The sequence below is a fragment of the Bos javanicus genome, chromosome 22 (assembly GCF_032452875.1).
Source record: "Bos javanicus breed banteng chromosome 22, ARS-OSU_banteng_1.0, whole genome shotgun sequence".
Lineage (NCBI taxonomy): Eukaryota > Metazoa > Chordata > Mammalia > Artiodactyla > Bovidae > Bos > Bos javanicus.
In genome coordinates this window covers 30898523-30921989 of record NC_083889.1, presented here as the reverse complement: position 1 = coordinate 30921989, position 23467 = coordinate 30898523, and the positions used below count along the sequence as shown (strand labels likewise).

The 23467-nt window shown below is 40.9% G+C and overlaps 1 long non-coding RNA gene and 1 other non-coding gene across 2 annotated transcripts in view; one reads left to right on the top strand and one right to left on the bottom strand.

Moving 5' to 3' along the window:
- The window catches only part of LOC133235672 (uncharacterized), a 703684-nt gene that overhangs the window by 643062 nt on the left and 37155 nt on the right, over positions 1-23467 (top strand). The window lies entirely within an intron of this gene.
- TRNAW-CCA (transfer RNA tryptophan (anticodon CCA)) lies at positions 13522-13593 on the bottom strand. The gene has a single exon. It is a non-coding gene; the product is annotated as a tRNA-Trp (tRNA).

The window sequence follows — 23467 nt, the reverse complement described above, 5'->3', positions numbered from 1 at the left end:
CTTATTCTTGAATTTAATGCTATACCATGTGGGTTTTTTGTTTCATTTTGTTTTAATCTCAAACATAGGTGTATGCCATACTGTATATTATCACCTAAGAAATTATGAACATTTGCCACATCCGTTTTTTTGGAAATATTAGATATGTTTCATGTTAACCCACTGAGTTTGTATAAGTACATGTAGGTAGTTCAAAACAGCCATTTCTACTGCCTACTATATCCATCTTCTATGTCCAAATACTGTCCATTAATTTTCTTTTTCCCCAGTGAAATATCTTTGGCATCCATTTAACTTGACATACCTGTGTGGTTTGAGAAAGGGACTTTCCCTCATTGGCTACAATGTCCTCGTGCTTAAGATAAAGGTACCATAAGGTCAGAATACCTATAGGTCCTAAACTGTAACTGTTTTATTTCCTGGAAATTTAGGGCATTTATTCAATATTTGAATGCCTAAGCATGGCAGTAAGTGGTAGAGATAAATACACGAAGGAAGGTCTGATGAGAGAGGCAGAAATATTTCAATATCCACAGTGTTGTTGGTTGACAGGCCTTAGGAAGATTCCTCCGGTGGGGCAGTACTCACTGTGCTTATCGTGAGCTAGTCCCCGTGTAAAATCCAAAAGGCCCGTTTCTCAAAGGAAAGGCCAGTCTGTGTGTAGTGGGAGATACTTGCATCGTGCCTTCGTACTACTTACTGGCCTATTGGATCATTGCTGTGCCCTCTAAGGGAGAAGACTGAGACTGGAGTGTTAGAAAAGCAGGGCTGGCATGCAGACCTACAGGAAGGAGCTGCGGGCGAGTCTCAGCACATAGGAATAGTCTGTGCTCAGGCGAGATGTCTCATGCCATTGAATCATTTGACTGAGTGAAATTGTCGAGGCTTTTAGCATACTGTCATCATGTTAAAAGCAAACAAAGATGTAGAGTCCAGCTTCTGAATGGAATGGGAAGGTCAGAAACCTTGGTCTCCTGAAACCCTCTTGTGTTTTCAACCTGAGACCCTCAGACACGCTCCTCTGTGCTATGAGGGCTCTTGGTGGTCAAGGATGAAGAAGGCCGATTTGCAGTTCATTCCCAGTGCCCATCCCCACCCTCACTTGTTGTGGCGGATTGTACACATGGACACATATACACACGTACACTTTTTTGTCCATTCGCTGCTCTGTCCTCAGTGCTAGAACAGCGTTTCCACAGTGGGAGTTGAATGTTAATGGTGAACAAACAAACACACTTTTGCATGTGAAACAATTGGTGGTTGTACTCATTTCTAAATATATGGCATCTCCTCCCATTCCAAAGCCTCTGTGCTCAGTCATGTCTGACTTTTTTTTTTAATTTAATTGGAGACATTTCTTTACAACATTGTGGTAGGTTTTGCCATTCATCAACATGAATCAGCCATGGGTACATGTGTCCCCCCATCCTGAGCCCCCCTCCCCCCTTCCTCCCCACCCCATCCCTCTGGGTTGTCCCAGAGCACCGTCTTCGAGTGCCCTGCTTCATACATCAGACTTGCACTGGTCATCTGTTTTGCATATGGTGATATGCATGTTTCAATGCTATTCTCTCTTTGCAACCCTATGGACTGTAGTCCATCAGGCTCCTCTGTCCATGAGATTCTCCAGGCAAGAATACTAGAGTAGGTTGTCATTTCCTACTCCAGGCAACATCCTACTCCTCTAACATCAATGGAACAGGCCCTCTGAAGGAAGATACCATATCCGTCTTGGTTTTAATTAGTTTGCAATGTTGTACAGGGAGGAAGGAATTAAAATGGAATATTAAATTATATTCTGTTTAAATTTTAGTATACACTGTGTAAGACCAACTAGTTTCTATGGCAGGGTAACTATATGGTTAGACTTGTTGCCAGGGGGGAGTGGAGTGAAGGAATAGGCTGGGGATGGAGCTATTCATTTTATTTTAGGTTGGAGTTGATGACTGTCAGTTCCTAGACCAAATCCAGCCTGCAGAGAGGATTTATTTGGTCAGTGTAATTTTTATGTTTGTTCAAATGAGTTTCTATCACTTAATATGAGGACATTTCTCAAAATATGAATTTCTCACGAACTCCCTGGTGGTCTAGTAGTGGACTCCAAGCTTTCAGTGCCTGGGGCACAGGTTCAGTCTCTGGCCAGGAAACTGAGATCTTGCAAGCCATGTGGCATAGCCCCCACCCACCCCCTCCCTCCACCAAAAAAGTATGAATTTCCTACTAGTGGACAAAAATGAGCCTAGATTCTTGTTGGGCCCCAGTAGAGGCTTCCTCTGTGTGACAGGACACCAACCCTGGTCTTTGTCATCAGTTAAATGTCAGTCCAGTTGCTGTAGGCATTTGAGTTCTGAAATCTACTTTAAAGGATCTTATGTGCTTGAACTCTTTTTTATTTTTTGTATGGAAGTGGCATCTACTATTTTTGTAATTTATATGCCTGAGGAATTTTAAAACTCTGAAGTTTAAGCCACAGGAAAAGAATTATTATTTCTCAAGCAAGCAATAAAACAATATACACCACACAATTTGATTTTGAAATATATAGATATAAGCATGTATTATATATGTATCCAAATATAGAAAAAAGACTGAAAGGATGTATTTGAGAATATTAACAGGAGTCACCAAGGTTGTCTCTAAGTGATGAGATTTCAGACGGCTTTTATTTTGTTCTATTGTATTTTGTATTTTTCCATTTCCTTTTTTTTTTTTTTTTTGCACCTTTATGTCTTTTCTTAATTTTATGCAATGAATGAGAGGTTGTTATCTTTTTTATATTAGGGCATATTTCCAGTTGGATTTCAAAATACTTGTGGTTCTGATTTTGTTTCCACCATCTTTCTGAATCCTTTGTAAGGAGTCTCTTGTCTGCACCTCTTGGTATTATCTGCCATCTCTGTGTTTACCTGCGGTCAGCACCCAGCTCTGCGTGTTTGTTTTTCTCCTCTCTGTACATACTGGCCTTTCCACTGCTCACATCCTGGGGTGGCTCATGTTGGAGTGACTGACAGTGAATCAAAATTAAAAACACCAGTTGGCATTAAAGGTCACTGCTTTATTAGAATTATTCATTCAAATACAATTAACTTACCCTTGCTCTGGAGGAAAAGGAAAGGTTTACGCCAGGGAGAAAGAAGGATCTAAGGGGTTCTCCATTTATAGCCTCTCTCCCATTTGAATTTTTTCCCCAACAACTTTATTGATATGATAGGCAGCTGAAAACAAAGGAAGGGCGAAGAGTGGGTGTTTCCCTTGATATGCACGAGGTAGGGGTAACTTCCTTATTTTGAACATAGAATAAGGCTTGAAACAAGTGGGTTCTGAGAAAACCTTGCTCAAATAATGATCAACAGAGCACAAGGCGTAAAGATCGCATCTACCTTTGCAATAAGATAGAAGCACATCGAGGGACCCGTCTCCCCACTACTGTAGCATCTCTCAGCACTTACACAAGGGGGTGCTCTCATTTTTGGATCCTGGCTGCCTTCGAAATTCTAATGAAATCTGTGGGCAAGGATATTGCAGCAGGAATGGATACTATGTGCACCTAAAACATTACGGACAAATCCATGAGGTCTCTTATGAGGTGTCATTAGAATCTTCTCTACCTTTAAGAAACTATTCCAGATTAAGAATTCCTTTCCTTGTTACTCATTCATTCATATGGAGTCAGATGACCTGGGCTTCAAATCTTGACATGACCTTATGTGTATACATGAACCACTCTAAATCTATGTATATCCTTATATCTGAAGGGGATAAAAATAGTGCCTACCCAATGACTGTTTTAGGGAATAAACTGAAATTTGTAATGCTCTTAATTGAATATGGACATGGAAATTCTGATAAATATTGCATGCTATTATTTATTATTGGTGTTCTGGCAGTTGTACTAAAAGTTGGGAAGAAAAGATTAAAAAATAAAATTCCTATCCATGCCTTCAAGGACCTTAGAATCTTCTTAAGGATAAGCACAGAGGAAGTAGCAAGGCACATCATGACATCTATAGAAACGGAAAGGTTAGTGGCAGTCTGAAAGTGAGTGGGGATGGGGAATGACAAGAAATGGGCACAAAGGTTCTTATTGGTGGGATGGGAATGTTCTCAAATTGGACTGTGATGATAAACGCACAGCTCTGTAAATTTACTAACAGTCATCAAATTGTAGATTTCAATGGTGAGTGTATATGATGTAAAAATACCTTGATAATGCTTTTAAAAATATAGAAAAGCATGATAGTGTGGGTGTAGGTATATGCTAAGGGCTGTAGTCATAGAGAGGAAAGAGTGATCCCATGGTACAGGAGGAAGCTTCACAGAGAAGGAGACCCTGAACAGAGTCCCAAATACTGTAAATAATTTTTGACAGGGGGGGATGGTAACATAGTCTAAGCAGAGAAAGCAATTATCAAGTTCCTCAGGCAAGTAAGGATCAAAGTAAATTTTCCGAATCAAAATAAATATGTTGATTATTCTTACATCTAAGATATTGCCTATTTTAAAGCATAGTGTAGAATGCTTGTTTGGCAAGTATTACGTCTCTTCTTCCCTACCCAGTGATAAGGTATGCTTGACCCAAGAGGAAGTAAGGTAGACCTCAATTTGTAGATGTGATTCCATTCAAACCATTGGAGTGTAACTTTGAAATGTACTCATCCAGTTGTCCTAAGTTGAAGATGAGGAAACAGAAACTAGAGCAGTGAGTCTCTATGTCCTTTGAGTATGTCCACTTAAACAATTAAAACAAACAAACAAAAACCACAGCCCTGGTATCCACTCATCAGGACCCACTAGGATTTCTTCTGTGTTCACATGTGTGGAATGGAGCGAGGCTTTGTATTCCAGTATCTCAAAACCCTAGTCTTTGAGCTCCAGTGATAGCTTCATCACATGGTCATTGAAACTCATGAAAACCAGGTTTCAGTTTTGCTCACTAAATTAATAGTATGATAATAACCTACCTCAGAAAGAAATGACTCATTTGAAAAGACCCTGATGCTGGGAAAGATTGAAGGCAGGAGGAGAAGGGGACGACAGAGGATGAGATGGTTGGATAGTATCACTGACTCAATGGACGTGAGTTTGGGTAAACTCCAGGAATTGGTGATGGACAGGGAGGCCTGGCATGCTGCAGTCCATGGGGTCACAAAGAGTCAGACACGACTGAGTGACTGAACTGAAGAAAGAAATGACTGCATTTGCATATCATTTATCCAAAAGAATCAAAGAAAATGTCAGCCCAGAAGAGCTTTGAATGATCTACTGGGAGTCATTGACTAGAAAAGCCAAGTGGCTGAGGTTAACTGCTCAGCAGGTATGTAGGAGAACCAGGGTTAGGACACAGTCTTGTGTCCCCCAGACCAGGCCAGTCAGCACTGTTACTGGATGAGCAGTTAATGCCCAAGGATACAAACATGTCTTTCCTAGGCAACCAAAGTGAGTGAAAGATAATTTTCAAACAGAATGGAAGGAGTTGACATTGGCTGTAAAAGAAAGAAAGAAGGCTTGGAAAATAGGTCAAGTATGTGTCTGCAACAGTGCTGACCATCTGCCTTCATGAAGCCTAAAATGTGTCTGTTGGGTTTATGATTGTGTCTCAGAAACTGGGTGTTCAGGTTATTATTCCTGTGTATGTAATTTTATTCTTATGAACAAAAGGCTCTGAAAGAGTGCAATTCCTAGAGCTAAATGCACTGTATTACTCTTATACTCCAGTACTTCTGAAAACTCATCCTCCTGAAAACTTATAAAATAGAGTCCTCGCTGGTTCTATGCGTGGCCTGACAATAACACTTAATCACACTTACCCCATTTTCCTTGCCGGTTTTTTGTTTTCTTTTTAAAAAAAAAAAAAGCTTTTCCTGTTTCTTTCTAGTTCTAAGACCATAGCAACGTTCACCGGAGAAATAGACTTCCTATATAATTACAAATAATCAAAAAGCAGTGTGTGTTTTACTTTCTCTTAGAATGCAGCACTGCAGGTCAGGAGTGGTGTCAAATAAACAACTTCACTGTTTTGGATTTTTTCAAGGCAGAGGCTCCAGATAAAACAACTGCCTCTTGCACACAATATGTCCTGTGATCACATGTCGTGATTGATGACAAGTCAAAACATACTTTGTTTGCTCAGCTCTAATGAGAAGTGACCATCAGGGTTCTGTGTGGTTCTGAATGTTGTTAGATAAATAAGGTCCATAAAGATGGTGAAGGTAGCGGTCCATTTTCCAAACAATGGAATGTTTCCTTTCTATACCTTTAGGGGTCAACTTCAAAGAGGAAATTCATGGCCAGTTTGCTCGCTCAAAAGGCTCCAGTTTCTTCATTTGAAGCCTTTTCCAAGTAGTCACTAAGCTATACGTGCTTTATTTTATGTGGTCAGAGGCAGTTTCTCAACCTCAGAGCTATTGGCATTGGGGGCTGGAAATTCTTTGTTGTGGGGTCTGTTCTGTGCATTATGGGATGTTTAGCAGCACCCTTTGGCTCTACACACTAGATACGAGTTCCACGCGCCCCCCTCGGTTATGACCACCAGAAGTGTCTCCCGACAAGCATCCTTTGAGGAAGGAAATCACCCCCAGTTATGAGACATCGGTCTACAGTTGACTGCAAGAAAAGAAATTTGAGTGCCAAATAAAAGCAACCCAGAAAAATAATTTCATACATACTGTTAAAGAAAATTGCAGCAGGAACGTAAATGTCTGCAACAATAATGACTGTCTTGAACAAATGAAATTTAAGTGATTATTTTTTTTAAAGGACAGTCCTTAGTTGATTCTACCATCAGTCTGGAAGTAAAATCCAGAATTTGTTTTTCTGTTTCTATACATAGTCCTATGGTATACTAAAACAATTGTCTTTAATTTTTCTTGCAGGAAGTATAGCACCAGCTCAATGGGAAAACGCAAAGTGAGGTCATTTTTTCCCCCTTGCCTACCAGAACGTTCCCCTGAGAAATTTTAGTCATTTCCTTATACTACTATAGTTTATCCTTGGCCTTTCCTTAAGCATATTTTAAGAAATTCTTCGCATATTCATCTTCATTGGCGCTTCTGGTGTTATAATGAGGCATTTGTTATAAACATTAGTGACCATAATCAGATTTTAGCTTGAAACCTTATATCGGCCAACTTATGTCGGAAAGAATAGAAGTGCCGACAATGTTACTGAAGAAACAGTTAATACAATTTAAATAAAAAGGTTTATGGCTAATTTCAACTCATTTAGTGAATTGTAATTATATGATTACCTATAGAACCTCCATCATATGGTATTTGAAAGATCAAAGTTAGTGAAAAGTCAGCATGTAATTAGTTTCTTGCTTTGGAGCATTAGGTAGAATTACTGCAAAGAGGCAAAACTATCATTTTATAGAGACCCTTAGGAGATTTATAATGATGGTAGACAAATATATGCATACAATATCAGTTGGTGTGCTAAAATTTAATTTTCGTGAGGAAATGTGGTTGAAGATGATCACAATACATGGGGATGTTCTTATTTTAATATTGGTGGATGTTATTATTAGAGAATCATATCAAAAGATATGTCACCAGGGAGAAAATATCATTTATAAATCACTAATGAGTAGCAAACAGTGTTTAGCTTGGAGGTATGAGGCATCTCTTCACAATGTGCATTTATGATCAAACACAAAAGATCAAGTGGAGAAAGAATAGTAGATCTATATTTTATTTCATTCTGCTAAGGAGTATTTTTTTTTTTAATAGTTAGGGTTGCAGTGCCTACATTGCATTTCCTTCTCATCAGAAAAAAATGCTGCAATTAGTAGAAAGAGATTTTTATTGTGTCTAATTTGGAACTTAGCCATTGAGATAATGCATAATTGTACAGATTAAAAATTGTGTAGATTTTATTTATGTCCTCAGAGTAATAATAGCTGCGCCACTAGTTTATCTAAGAGAACTCATCAGGAAATCTCATGGCTGACAGCAGACATCCTCTGGTGTCTTTGCTTAGATTTCTTATTTTTAAGTGTAGGGTGAATTCAAATGGTCCTCAAGGTCTAGAGTAGGGAACATTGACCCTTCCATTGCCCATTTTTTAGTACATTTGAATTGTTTTGTGACGAAAATCTTCATCATAGTCCCAAGCAAACCCAGGTTTCTGACTACTTGAGTGGCAGTTGAGTTGTCTTCAGGAAAAGTAGAAGAACTTAAGGGCCTCATTCTTTAATAAGAAGATATCAACTCTTCTTTATCAGTTCAACAGACTAGTGAAATGTATATCTCTAACCCTAGCTGGAAACCCAGGCAAACCACCATCCAGGTCAATAATAATCTTGAATGGAGTTTAAATGGTGTGTATGTGATTCACTTGTTTTATTTATTCATTTTTTTCTGGAACATCTCATGTTTAACACTGATGGTTAGAAATCTGTGACCTTAAGCCACACTACTCTTCAGTAGAGTACCATCTACTGAATACCATCTACTGAATCACTGAAGACAGTGATGCTCCACAGCCTTCAGAAATGCTTTGTTACACCTGCTCTGTAGACCTTGTTATTCACATTACTAAGTACCTTATTTATGACAGCCCTTGGAGACTTTTGTTTCTTATTTTAGTATCAAGAAGAGTGCCTCTCCTAAAGAGCTGGTTTGCCTTTTTTTTTTTTTTTAATCTTCTGGACAATAAACAGTTTTGTAAGTTTTCATGTTCTCCTATTGATGTTAACTTCCAGAAATTTTAAGGTCAAATTTGTTATCCACAAAATGCAAAGGAATTAATGAAAAACATTTGTGGTTCATATTGCCTTTTTCTTTCCACTTAATATCACTCATTCTAACGTAACTTATCCTTCTGCATAGTATGTTTTTGTAAGTCATCTTAAATCTAGTAAATACAGTACTTAAAATAAAATTAACCTACTCTACAGACCATGCATTCTGCTTTTTCCATATTGACTAATAAGCCAAGCAGGTCTTCAGGGAAATCAGATAGATTATCATGTTTTTATGGTTTATTTGTGAATTGCTTGTAATTTCTTCAAAAGGTATCACACCACCAATTCAGTTGGCTCTTGAAGATGATAGGAAGCTTTTTGACTGGACCTGATGATAACAAGGCTCCTGATGGATGGAAAGGTGTTCTGACTGAAGTTTTTGCGATTAGACTCAAGACATGTTGTATGTCTGGCAAAGCGAAGAATGTTTTTAGGGCAAACCACCTCTGATGTAAGCATTTTAAAATTTATCAACTGTTGTAAAACTAATCTGTGCTTTTAGAGGTCAGACTAGAGATCTCCTTGGAATGGATTATAGTGGCTGGAGCTGGGAAGGCGGCTCCTTGGGTCATGAGAATGTTCTCTTCCTTAATCTTTGTGCTGATTATTAGGTGTTTCAGGTTTATGAAAATTCATAGTGCTGCACACTTAACGATTTTTGTACTGTTCTATATGTATGTTGAAAGGAATTATATTTCTGTTCAAAAGCAGACAAGAAACTGAGTGAAGTAGCTTAATTAGTAATTATTGTTTCATTGTTTTTGAACTAGTAAATAAATTTCCATTACACAAATGATTTAATTTTAAAAAATTGCCAAGTTAAAAGACAGAGACTCTAAATGTGGTGAAATAGATACTGCAGGATTTGCATGACTACTCAAGATGGGAAAAAATGCAAAGGGACTAAAAAAAAGTTGTTACTTATAATTGAACCTTTGTGAAGAGTGAACCATGAGACCAGACTCTCTGGAATCGCTCCAGTCTCTCTTCATGGCTAGATATCCCCGTCTAGGTTCTATTTCAGAAACATGGTCAGGGAACAGATGGGTCCTTGTTGCAGATGGGCCCATCATCCACACCACTGCAATGTGCTTAAGGGGCCGACTTCTCACATCTTCAAGGAGAGCCAAGAAGGGACCTCAGCAAGCATAAATCCCACTCTCCTCCTAAAAGGGGTAAACTAAGGCCTTGATTTGTGTGGAAGTTGGCCCAGTGTCGCACACACCGTCTCACCTGGAACGTGCATCCAGCTTGTCGACCCCAAGTCCATCAGCGTGCGCACAGCAAGCCTAGTTCTCTTAGACGTAAACTCATTTGCCAGAGAGAACACTTTGTGCCCTGAACTACAGATACCCTTAAATACCATTCTGAATCATGATGATGAAAATATGAACACCTCAATCAGAATTCTGTCTTCCGAGTCTGTGGTCTACCAGAAGCTTCATGGATTTATGCACTAGAAATACCTGGAGGCAGGATGAGCTGAGACTGGGACTCCAAGCTAGCTGGTGGAAGCTTTGGAGAAAACTGGGAGGAGAAAAAACAAGTGTGGTCAAATCAGTAAGAAAATGAATTGTGCATATTACAGAAAGGCCGGGTGTTTTTGAAGTAGCTTAGAAAAATGGGGCTTCCCTGGTAGCTCAACTGGTAAAGAATCCGCCTGCAATGCAGGAGACCCTGGTTCAATTCCTGGGTCAGGAAGAGCCCCTGGAGAAGGGATAGGCTACCCACTCCAGTATTCTTGGACTTCCCTGGTGGCTCTGCTAGTAAAGAGTCTGCCTGCAATGTGGGAGACCTGGGTTCAATCCCTGGGTTGGGAAGATCCCCTGGAGAAGGGAAAGGCTACCCACTCCAGTATTCTGGCCTGGAGAATTCCGTGGACTGTATAGTTGACGGGGTCACAGAGAGTCAGACACGATTAAGTGACTTTCACTTTCAGAAAAATGGGACATGAGGCCCTCGGGGATAAACAGGCTTCATGTCTTGTGCCACCATTGATTGCTTGGTTCTGGTAACTGAAGGTCATTGTCAAGGGTTTTGAGGTTGCATGTAGTAGCCGGTAGAAAGAGTACCATGATAGATGAATGATTAATATAATTAACAATGTCTGCTGTGTACATGGTCTCAGAGTGTTGCTGAACATGTATCGTACCCCTCAGAATTCTCCTTTATTCATTTTACCAACTTTTGAGCACATATTCTTTCTCAGGGACTAATGGCATAGTAGTGTTTATGATAACTTACTATCATATAGGGAATGCAGGCCATCAAAAAACTCTCCGAAATTTCAATTAGATCCTACAGTCAGTCTTCTGCAACTTATTTATGAGCTCTGTCTCTTTGAAAGTTAAAGCATAAGTCAGTTCCCTCATCAGTTTAATTCAACCAAACATATATTTATTGAAGAAAATTAGGGAGCATGGTGTGCCAAGCAGTCTGATCTATCAGTTGTCTCCAAGTCTACAAAAACCCCTTTCTGGAATAAAATGCATTTCCCTCCTTTGTCTCCAATGGGTCCCCCTTCCTCCTGCATTCCCTACCATATAAACCTCAGGCTCTGCATCTCAGAGCAAGTTTTATCAGAAACTCCATATTTAAGGATTGTGGCATGTGGTTCCCTAAAATAGAAATCTTTGTGACCTTTTGCAAAATCCTCTCTGTTCCATATATCCTTCCCAGATACACAGCCCATTCTTTCTGCTGAAGGGAAACGTATAACGAATGCAGTGCCAGCAAGAGGCTTTGGAGCCCAGCATGTTCGTGGTGGATGCATGCATATACATGGGATCAGGGGCAAACCGGATGGACCGACTCTCCCACTGAGGGAAAGTCTTAAACCGAGATTAACCTTGAAGCTCAAATTAGATAAAAACAAATAGAAATTTCTCCACAGGAATAAGAGCTTAATATAAAGGAAAAGTATTTCATAGCCCACATAACTTTAATTAAGATGAAAGCGTTTCCAAGTATCTGCTTCCTCGACAGTCTTATGTTTAGAGATGTGTGTTGAGCTCAGCATGAAGGAACTAGTCTATGCAGCTGATTATTCACTTTTACAAGGGCCTACTTTGGGAGCTCTTTGTAGAACCCTGGTGTTCACTTCCAATTTCCTCTCCATGCTTACCTTTCTTTAGCTCTTTGTTACATGCTTGGGGAATCTGTCGACCTCTTTATTGCAATGGTGGGTATACCTGACAGCCTAGAAACCCTCTTCCAGGTGTGACAAGGCATCAACAAGATCAGAGGTACCCACCTTCAGCAACCACCTGTTGGAGAGCAGGTGTGAGTGGTGGGTTGTATAATTTCTCCCACAGAATTTGTTAAGACAAGTTTTGTGCATTTTTTTCCCCTAATAGGCAAGATCTAGTAGGCAAAATTTACACACAAAGAAGATACAGAATCAGACACCCATTGAAAGACTACAAAACCGTTCAATAAGTTTGTTAAAAAGATTGATTGAAGTTTGTCTTAGGAATACAGTTCTGATTCTTTGGATAAGCATCCTTCTATTTTCTTTGTGCTTTTAAACCCTGGCTAAATAAGCAGTATTTATCGAAGAACTTTGTAAGGCCCAGATGCTCCAGGAGTATCTCTGGTGCATCCAGAAGAGCATTTAAACCTGTGGATATCAGCAACATCCTTCAAGATGTGCATGGAGTTGGCCCCACACCTTACTGACTGTGTGATGATGCATCTTTTATGAGACTTCCCTCAACCTTCGCTTCTAATCTGTATAAGTGAAAATCTAAGTAGCATTTACTTCATAGTAGGAGAATTACAGTAAATAATACATATAAAATCCTTAGGTGCTGGACTCATAATAAGCATTCAAATAAATGCTAGCTATTGATCATGAATGAGAATAGATGTCCAAAAACATTCATACTTAAAATACTTTCTGATGATTTAACTTCACTCCTTCTAGGTGGGATCTTGAGTAAAGTAGTTTATGTTCCAAAGCCTTGGTTTCCATAGAGGTAAAATGGGGATAATATTTATCTACCTGGAATTGGGACAGGGATTGCCGTAAAAATTGAGAGGTAAATGCGGTGAGTGTGAGCCTGGAACAGCGTCTGGCAGGTAATAAGATCCTAATAAATGTGAGTTATTAGTGGTTATTACCTGAAGGCTGGTTAGCAAGTTTTCCATAAGAGCTGTCCTTGGGCATCCAGGATGTGAACGATATCTTTGTTCTGTTATTTTCATAGAGCCAGTTAAAGCTGACCCGTAAACATGTAGGGGATGTGCTAGAAAACCAAACATTTAAGAGAATAGCACTAAAACATGTATATTATCACATGTGAAACAGATCGCCAGTCCAGGTTCAATGCATGAGACAGTGTGCTCAGGGCGGGTGCACTGGGATGACCCAGAGGGATGGGATGAGGAGGGAGGTGGGAGTGGGGCTCAGCATAGGGAACACATGTACACCCATGGCTGATTCATGTCAATGTATGGCAAAACCACTACAATATAAAAAAAAAGGGGGGGGGGGACAAACATTGTCATTGTTACCAACCAATCTTTTGTGAGTTTTAAAAAAGTGGCCAGAGTGGTCTGTACCAGATAAAACAGGTTTGGAAATTAATGCATGCCAGATCCTTTCATTCCTCGGAGTCCCTAGTTCTTTAGAGATATGAAATGAAGTGAAGTGAAGTCGCTCTGTCATGTCTGACTCTTTGCGACCCTGTGGACTGTAGCTTGCTAGGCTTCTCTGTCCATGGGATTCTCCAGGCAAGAATACTGGAGTGGGTTACCATTTCTTTCTCCAGGGGATCTTCCCAACCCAGGAATCGAACCCGGGTCTCCTGCATTGGAGGCAGATGCTTTAACCTCTGAACCACCAGGGAAGCCCCCTTTAGAGATATACAATGCTTATTAAAAAGAAAAAGGCACAGGCAATTGATAGTAAAGAAACCCATAGAACCTTATTTCATCTTGTGTTTTCTAGTCTTCCTTAACCATAAACCTATATTTTCTATAATACCTATTACTGATAGAGATATTGAAACATATCCTGATATATAAGTATAATCAGAAATGAAATGCCGTAATGCGTTCAGATTAGATTACTGTTTGTGATCCTGGCAGAATAGCCATTTCTCAGGTTTTTTTTTTTTTTTTTTTTTTAACATTCTGTAGAAGTATTAGTCAAAGTATTGCTTGCATAAAGTTAAATAACAGAAATTAAGCTGACATCCAAACATGTCTTGTTCACTTCAACAAAGGAAAAAACACTAAATAGTCATCAATTTAGCAGAACCCCAAGATGGCTGAGTGGTCCAAGGCATAGGGCCCACTCTCTAGGGTAGACTGGTAAACTCATGTATCTAGAGTGGGCAGGTAACATAAAGAGTCAATTGATGGGCAATTCCATAGCAAACATCTCAGAATAATCTATCCTTATTTAATTTTTTTTCTCTCATCTTCTTAAAGCACCAAGTCTTTTGTTTTCTCACTTTTGATCAAGATACTTCTCTTTTAGGAAATATTGCAAAGTTGTAGCAATAAATTACAACTGACACCCACAATGACAGAAAGGCAAAAAGGACAGGGAAAAGACTGTAGCAACCTAGAGCACATACTCTGGCCAAATAAAGGTGCAGTCACTCAGAGATAGCCGGAGTGTGGACCCGGTATTGTCACACTTTGGACTTTAAAGGGAACCTGAAATTTCTTGGTGTGTATATTTGTGAGTCCAGATGGCTTGTTTATGATCACTTCTCAGGGCATGGGCTTGTAGGAGGATATTCTGATGAAACTTCAAGGTATCAGGTAAGCTGGGGAAATACCACCACGAGGAATCCAGCACTTCTTGCATTTAAGTCTCCTCAAATCTGGACAAGAACAAGTGTAGCTTTTCCAAAATGGTTTAATATTCAAGGAAGAAGGGACTGTGGGTCTGACTTGTGCTAGGAAGTATTGTGCCCTTGAAAACAACTAATTTGTTCATTCATTCTAGCAATATTTATGGAGTACCTGCTGTGTACCAAGCAGTGTTCTAGAATCTCGGCATACATCAGGGAAAGAACAGACCAATTCCTTCTTTCACAGAGCTTAAGTTCTGTTGGGAGGGAGAAAAAGTATCTCTGTTTTCCTCATTTATAAGTGTCACAGTAACTACCTCAGGGAGGTAATTGGGAGGAGGATAAACATACAAATAAATATATGTTCAAGGCAGAGGATGCAGATAGAGGGGAATGGAAACTGGGGCAATGGTGGAATAGAGAGAAATCAGGCCTCTTCTGAGGGGGAAAAGAGGACAATGCACTGAAATTTAATCAAAGTGCAGAAAATACAGTATTACCAGCTCAGGTGGGGACCTAAAATATACCAGCTCTGACGATGTGCGAAGCCTGGTGCTATAAGCTTCATATGTATTGAGACCCATTTTATCTGCCCAGCCACCCTAGAGAGCAGAAGCTCAGATTGTCCCCTTTTACTAGAAGAGGAGATAGAGGCTCAGGGGTGCTGAGTCCTTGGACTCTTTCACGGGGTTCATAAGTGATGCAGCTGGTGGGGATGGTTCCACCCAACCATCCTGAAGCCCGCATTTGGTTCTTCGGTCCACCCGCTTTTCCATTTCTTTCTTGAGATGTAGTGCAGATGATGAGGACTTGCTTTAGAAGAGAAGAGGCCCCCAAGAAAACCCATCCCATTATCTGACTATTTCAGCCCTGACACATCAATGCACATGCACAGAAGAAAAATATGAAAATGACTTGGGATCCTAAAGGGAATGTATGAATTCCAAAATATGAATGAAGAATAAAAGCATCTAGGTACTTCCATAATATTCCACACTGGACTTGATTTCCCCCCAATGTTTTCCATATCCACTAAAATCCAATTCCTTGTATTGTTAGTGAATGAAGAACTTGTCAAGAACTAAGTTACAAAAATAATTGATGAGAGGGTATAAAAGTTGAAAGCATTACGCATTTTGTGTTGGATTCTAGTCCTAATTGTCTCCCTCACGCCTTGTAGCTTGCACCCTTTTTTGGTATGCCCATTACTCAGCACAGAACCTCCTGGTGGGTACTTGATAAATGTTAACCTGAGCAGTTGAACCTGTAGTTCTATTTATTTGTCTGTCTATGTACTTGCATGAATATTTTCAAAATTCTTGGAGATCTTCAAACCAAAGTCATTCTCCAAGTCTGAGATGATATTATTTATGACACTCAACCTGGGGAATGGTGTTGCAATCAAAAAGAGTTTTCCTGCAGGGCAAAGAGCAGAATGAACTTTTTATTCATTTTGTTAAAAAAAAGCCAAAATTAACATCTTTTTGCTTTTGCATTTGGTATAGCATATTTAATTCAGGCCTGGGTTGGGAGTTTTTAGGATTTTTAAAAATCATTTGTTGAACTAAGGGCTTCACTGCTCCTGTGAAGTCCATCATTTCCTGGTATTAGATACAGCTTTTCATTTAATTAATTTTAATACAGTAATTTATTTTTATATTTTCCTCTAATCTTGTCAACCTAATGTGGATTTTGCTTTTAATAAAGTACTGGGTAAGCTACTTAAAGTGAACTAATTGGGCAAAGCCTGACTTGTCCATCTGATCAGAACGGACATTTGGAGGAAGGTGGGGCGGTGGGGGGACAGCTAGCAAAAGAGAAGAAAACCCATGCTTGGAATCCATGGGGCGGCAGCAGCGAAGTGAATAGAACTTGCCAAGCATTCAGAGGGTGTGGTTGAAACTTGCCCCGGGCTCTAGCAGAGGGTTCAGAAAACTGATTTCCTTTATGACTTAAGGAGCAGCCCCAGCTATTGCTAAGAGGGAGACAAAAAATTAGCCCAAGTTTTTGAAAGTGAATTGTAATTCATTATGAAGTCTTTGGGCTTCCCTTATGGCTCAGCTGGTAAAGAATCTGCCTGCAATGCGGTAGACCTGGGTTCAATCCCTGGGTTGGGAAGATCCCCTGGAGAAGGGAAAGGCTACCCACTCCAGTATTCTGGCCTAGAGAATTCCATGGACTATACAGTCCTTGGGGTTGCAATGAGTCCTTTAGCTCTGCTCCCGGGTGAGCTTGCTTATATGCACACACTTTGGTCCTGGTTCCTGGCTCTAGAACTTTATTCTGTACCCTGTGGGCACAATGACAGACCCGTTTTTAACGAATCCTGCCTTCCATTTCAATTCAGTGTCCGTCCTGACTGTATTGTCAAGAGCCAAGCATGTGCTAGACACCGGGATTTAAAGAATGAAATGTAATTCTTGCTCTGTAGGAAGTTACACTCTAATTGAAGTCAAAATCCCAAAGAAATCCTCTCACCCTGGCTAAGCAGGACCCAGGTTATTCCCTCTGGAAATTGTAAGTGATCTTCAAACTGATTCTGTGCTCCATTAGACTCAGGAGAAGCAGTGGTCAAAGGCATCAACTCTGGACCTGGGCTGCTTGGGTTGGAATCCTGAATCTATCATTGGCTAGTTATACAATCTTGGGATCACACAGTTTTCCCACTTATAAAATGAGGGTGTAATAGCATCAACCTCATGGGGTTCTTAGAGGATTAGGTGAGTTTATGTATAAAGGTTTGTCTGATGGGCACATGGTAAGCACTAGATAAGTGTCAGCTGATATTTATTATTAATATCTGTCAGACTCTTCTGAGTGCAAGTGACAGAAATCCCATACCAACTACTTAAGCAATAGGAAATCATCGACTCAGGGGACTTAAAAGTCACAAAGACACAGCTGAATCCAGGTGTGCAAATTCCTTCTTTAGATCTCTTTAGCTTTCTCTCTTTCCTGAATTTCTCTGTGTTTGCTTATCCCTCAGGCAAATTCCAGCCTTGTTCCTCCCCTCCCCCATGGCCCATGGCCATAGGAATCCAGCTCTAATTCCAGAGATAAAGAGTCTCCTTTGCTAGAGCCCTGACCAGACTCCCAGGACTGGGTTTCATTGGATGAACTGAGTCACATGACCACCTGGGGTCTTCATTATTAGGATCATGGTACTCGAACCATGTCACATCTGCACAAGCAAGGAGCTAAAAACTCCTTGGACTGAAAGGAGGGGAGTGGTGATTCCCTAAATATGGGTCTGTTACCAAAGGAAGAGGGACAGGATGCTAGGCTGAAAAATAATAAGCATGATAACCCATCATATATGGTAAAATCATTTTCCTGCCTCAAATCTCCCATTACACTGGTTTCTGGTATGACATGCAGTAACAATGACCATTCACTACAGGGACAAGCCCTGGTTTTTCCAAACGCTTTTTATTATGGAACATGTGTTTGTCTTATTTAAATGACTTTTTTTTTTTTTTTTTGGCCATGCCGTGAGGCATATGGGATCTTAGTTCCCCAGAGAAAGATCAAACCTGCATCCCCTGCAGTGGAAGCACAGAATCTTAACCATCAGACCACTGGGAAAGTCCCTAAATGGCTTACTAAATGATACATATACTTCTCAAAAAACTAACTGTTCACACAGTATCTGCCCCTGCCACTTTCTCTCTTTCTTTCTTCTTTAAGCATTTTAGCCTAAAGACCAATGCATTGCCCAGTGGTAACTATTGCTTTACGGCTGTAGATACCTGTCACTCTCTATGGGACTTTCCCCTCTACTGGGATTCCCCACCTTGCCAAACTTTTTAACCTGGTCAGAACCATTGCTACAGCCTCCTCCCCTCTTGCTTCAGATATATAATTTCACATTGATTTTAACAAATACATCTTGTTCCCAGGGAAGTTCTCCAGTTTTATCCACACGCACATAGTGTTGCTGACTAAAATCATAGCAGTTAGAGGAGGCTCACATTGGTGAAGAGGCTTCCCAGGTAACTCAGTAGTAAAGAATCTGGCTGCTAGATACAGGAATTCAGGTTTGATCCCAGGGGCTGGAATATCCCTTGAGAAGGAAATGGCAACCCGCTCCAGTATTCTTGCCTGGGAAATCCTATGGACGGAGGAGCCTGGTGGGCTACAGTCCATGGGGTCACAAAGAGACATGGCCGAGCGACTGAGCTCACACACACACTTTAGTGAAGGGGAGGCAGAGATGTGAGGAGGACATGAGATCAAAGGCCAGGCATTGAAATAGCAGAGTGGAGGATCCCTGGCCTGGGACACCTCCATGAAGAGAAAATGGGACAGTGTGAGGAATGTGTCTACGATGTCCTGTGGAGGCTAAACCTTGGGGCACCATTTAAATGAGCATGTCCAACAGCCCCATGAGTTTCTGATGTAAAGGGGCTGGTGGACAACTTTCCACTCACAACATCAATCTTGCTTGCCTCCTACAAATGATTGAGCAAAAGATCCTGAGACTTTATCAAGTCTCCCAAATTACCCTGTGACAGGCTACCTTGTGTTCAGTGGACTAAGATGCTCATAATTTGGTACTATTACTACCAAGGTGAGTTATGGAGGACTGGTCATGGGGAAACCCCCCACACCTACCACATGAATAGGTATTGTCATCAAACTGAAGATATTTCCTGCTTTCATTATTACTATCTCTGTCACTTCTTTTGAGCACTTTGTCTGAGTTCACAATCCCTAATCCTTTATGGATCCCCATCAAGCTTCCTGTGTTCTTCATGGGAAACACTTAGCTCCAGTATGATCATCTGTGCTGTAATCTTGCAGCTCCAGGATATGGACAATCCTGGAATGCTGTCACTATCCATTCTTTCGTGGCTTTAACTGGGCATAGAGAATCAGACACTCCCTCACTGCCTACTAAGAATAAGAGCATTGAAATGTGGATTCAATGGCAGTGGGTTAAGATCCTATAGATATTTGTTCGGATAAAACAAAACAAAGGAAAGTTTGTTTATAAACAGTAAGGGAAGTGTCAATCAAGGACAAAATTTCCCTGTCAGTGAAATAGAGATTCTATGACATGAGAGAGGAGCTCAGTTCAAGATTTTCAACCCTTCATGGGTCTGAGCCACTTGTGGGAAAACTAGGTTGTTAACTAAGTTAGATAAATCATGATGGGAAAGTCTACTAACAATAGTAATAATCGTATTTTATCTTCTTGTTTAGCATTCTTCTGGTTGCTAACTGGCAGAACACCTATGAAGGGGGCTTTGACTTGCAGTAGGAAAGAGTTGTGTTTTGGATTCTGCCATTAACATATAATTTGTGTAATGCTTTCCAGATGGTACACTAACTGTGTGATTTTTCTTCTTATAATAAATGTTTGCAGGATGGCTGCCAGGCAGTGTTCTAGGTCTTAGGGATTCAGAGGTGACTGAATGAGTGGGGGTGGGGGCAGAAAATAGATAAAAAGCAAATAGACAAATGAGAAGATACTGGATAAGTGATAAGAATGATGAAACTAAGGTGTTTTGTGGCAAATAACTTGGGGTTCTTTGAGACTGTGCTCTTAGGAAGACATCCTGTGGGATCTTTGGTGTCTGAATGAGCCACTGTGTGACAATGAACAAAGGATATTCCAAATAAAGGGGACAGTGTGCAAAGGGAATGGGTAAAAACATGGCCATTCATTCATTCATGGGTCCATTCTAGAACTACTTATTGAGCCTTACTGTGTGCCAGGTTTTAGGCTTTAGAATTCAACGGTGAACCAAACTAAGATCTCTCACTCACAATACCTACCTTCTAGAGGTAGAGTTGGAAAATAAACAGTAAGCATAGTAAATGTTATAATTCTATTAGAGATTAATAACTCTTATAAGAAATCATACCTGGTAGAGGAAGATTGCGGAGAAAGCAATAGCACCCCACTCCAGTACTCTTGCCTGGAAAATCCCATGGACAGAGGAGCCTGGTAGGCTGCATGCAGTCCATGGGGTTGCTAGGAGTCGGACACGACTGAGCGAATTCACTTTCACTTTTCACGTTCATGCATTGGAGAAGGAAATGGCAACCCACTCCAGTGTTCTTGCCTGGAGAATCCCAGGGACTGGGAAGCCTGGTGGGCTGCCGTCTATGGGGTCGCACAGAGTCGGACACAACTGAAGCGACTTAGCAGCAGCAGCAGCAGCAGCAGCAGAAATTGAGAGAACAGACGATAGTTAATGGTGAGATGGCCAGGGCAGATGGCAGTACTTATTAGGATACTGAGGATAGACTCCAGTGAGAAGACTCTTCAGCAAATGATAAGGGGGAAATGAAGCAGTTATCTAGGGGAACTGAGATGCAGACATGGAAGACCCAGTGCAACCCCCTCTCTCCACCACCCACCCCACAGGACAGGCTTTGGCTCAAGCAGACTGAACAAGGAGAAGGTCAAACAGTTGATGGGAAACCAGATTATGTAGGAAAGTGAAAGTGAAGTCACTCAGTTGTGCCCAACTCTTTGCGACCCCATGGATAGTAGCCTGCACCAAGCTCCTCTGTCCATGGGATTTTCAAGGCAAGAGTACTAGAGTGGATTGCCATTTCCTTCTCCAGGGAATCTTCCCAACCCAGGGATTGAACCCAGGTCTCTCACATTGTAGACAGACGCTTTACTATCTGAGCCACCAGGGAAGTCCAGATTATGTAGGAGCCTGTAGCCAAAGGCGGAATTTTAATGTAGCTGGGAGTGGTATGTGGAGCTATTGCAAATTTTGAGCCTAGAAGTGACATGATCTGACTTAGCTTTCCAGGGAACACTGATTGCTGAAGTGAAAAGAGATTCAAAGCGAGGAAGTGTAGAAGCAGGTAGAATGGTTAGGAGGCTGTTGTATTAATCCAGGCAAGAGATGATGGTGGCTTGAACCAAAATTGTAGGGATGGTGGGGCATGGCTCGATTCTGGATACATTTTGCAGGTAAAGCCAGCACAGCTTTTTTGGTGGTTATATATTGGATGCATGAGAAAAAGAAGTCAAACATTACTGGCTGAGTAAAAAGAATGGAGTTGTCAGGGAAAAACTTGAAGAAGGCTGAGGGCAGAAGAGCTTTGGCAATGGAGGGGTCGAGTGGTCTTGGAATAGAGTTTTGGTCATGTTCATTTAGATATATATATTTTAGTTATCAAAGTGTAAATGTTAAATAGGCTGTTGGTTATAAGGCTCAAATGTTTAGAAGAGGAATCCTGTATTTCATGCCATAGGAGAAAACAATATGGAAATACAAGCTTAGGCCAAGGGCTAAATTCTGGGGCAATCCAGTGTTAAGAGGTTGGGAAGAAACTAAAAAAGAGCGAAAAGGGCAGTCGGTGGAGTTAAAAGAAAAATCTAGAAAGTGAGGTGGCCCAAAGGTCAAACAGAAACGTAGCCTCAAAGGCAGTCATCAGCTATGTCAAATGCTTCCTGTAGGTTAATTAACAGGAGGGTTGAAGGATGACCACTGGATTTAACAGCATGGCAGTGGGGTGGCAGGAGAGGGAGTCAGATTTAAGCTAGTTTAAAAGAAAATGAGGCTGTTCTGTACATCTGCATCTCCATTGCTGCTCAGCAAACAGATTTGTCAGTATCATCCTTCTAGATCCCATATATATATGCATTAATATGCAATATTTGTTTTTCTTTTTCTGACTTACTTCACTCTTATAATAGGCTCTAGGTTCCTGGAGTGGGGGCGGGGGAGGAGAAGAAGAGAGGGTAGGGGAGATGAGGGAGAGAGTGAGATGAATGTAGAGAGTAGCATGGATGCATATACACTAACATATGTAAATAGATAGACAATGGGAATTTGCTGGATGATTCAGGGAACTCAAACTGGGGCTCTGTAATAACCTAGTGGGAGGGAGATTCCAGAGGGAGGGGTTATATGAACACCTATGATTAATTCATGTGGATATATGACAGAAATCAAACCAGTATTATAAAGCAATCATCAATCAATTAAAAATAAATATCTTTTTAAAAAGAGAGAGAATGAGGAGCTCCCCTGGCAGTTCAGTGGTTAAGACTCCATACTTCCAACGCAGAGGGCATTGGATTCCATCCCAGGTCGGGGAACTAAGATCCCACATACCATGCAACATGGCCAAAAATACATACATATATACGTAAAAATAAACCTACTGCAAAATCAAAATTGCTAAAAGAGAATGAAAAGAAGAAAATCAGAGGACTCAAATACAGACAGCTCTTTAACGAGCTTTGCTTGGTGAGGGAGCTAAGACATAGGGCAGTAAATAGTAAGCACAGCAGACATGGTCCAGGGAAGAACTTCTTTTGTTTGTTTGCTTTAAGTGAGAGAAGTAATCTCATGTGTTTGCAACGTGGTTGATGCTGCTGTAGGAGGAGAGAAAATTGATGTTGTAGAGGAGGAAAGGGATCTGGTTGAAACACTGTCCTTGAGTAGGCAGAGAGGGACGAGAGCTGGTGTCCTCGTGAAGGGGTGGCCTTAGACAGGAACAGGAAAAACAGGCAAGCAGGCAGAGTGCAATCGGGTTGGTGAGCACATGGGTTACTAGGTGTCTGCTAATTTCACTTCTGTTGCTTCCATTTTCTCAGTAGGAAGAAAGTCAGCAGAGTGAGGAGAGAGCAGAGAGGGAGTGCTGGGGCAGGAGAAGGTTCTGTGTGTGGACAGCGAGGCTTTCTGGAATTGATGGCCAGCAGGAAGGACTCACCTGAGGCACCTGGTTTGTGGAGGCCTAGGCCTCTGCCTGGAACATAGTCCTGCACGGGAAGGGGAGTGTTGCGGTGGGGATGGCAGGGAGATAACAGACTAGGTCAGGCAGGGTTTGGTAAAACTGAGTAAAGAGTTTAGGTTTTATTCCAAATGAACCCTTAGGAAAAACCATTTAAACTCTGCACTCTGTATTCCACTTCTGACAAAATAAGAATACATAACCT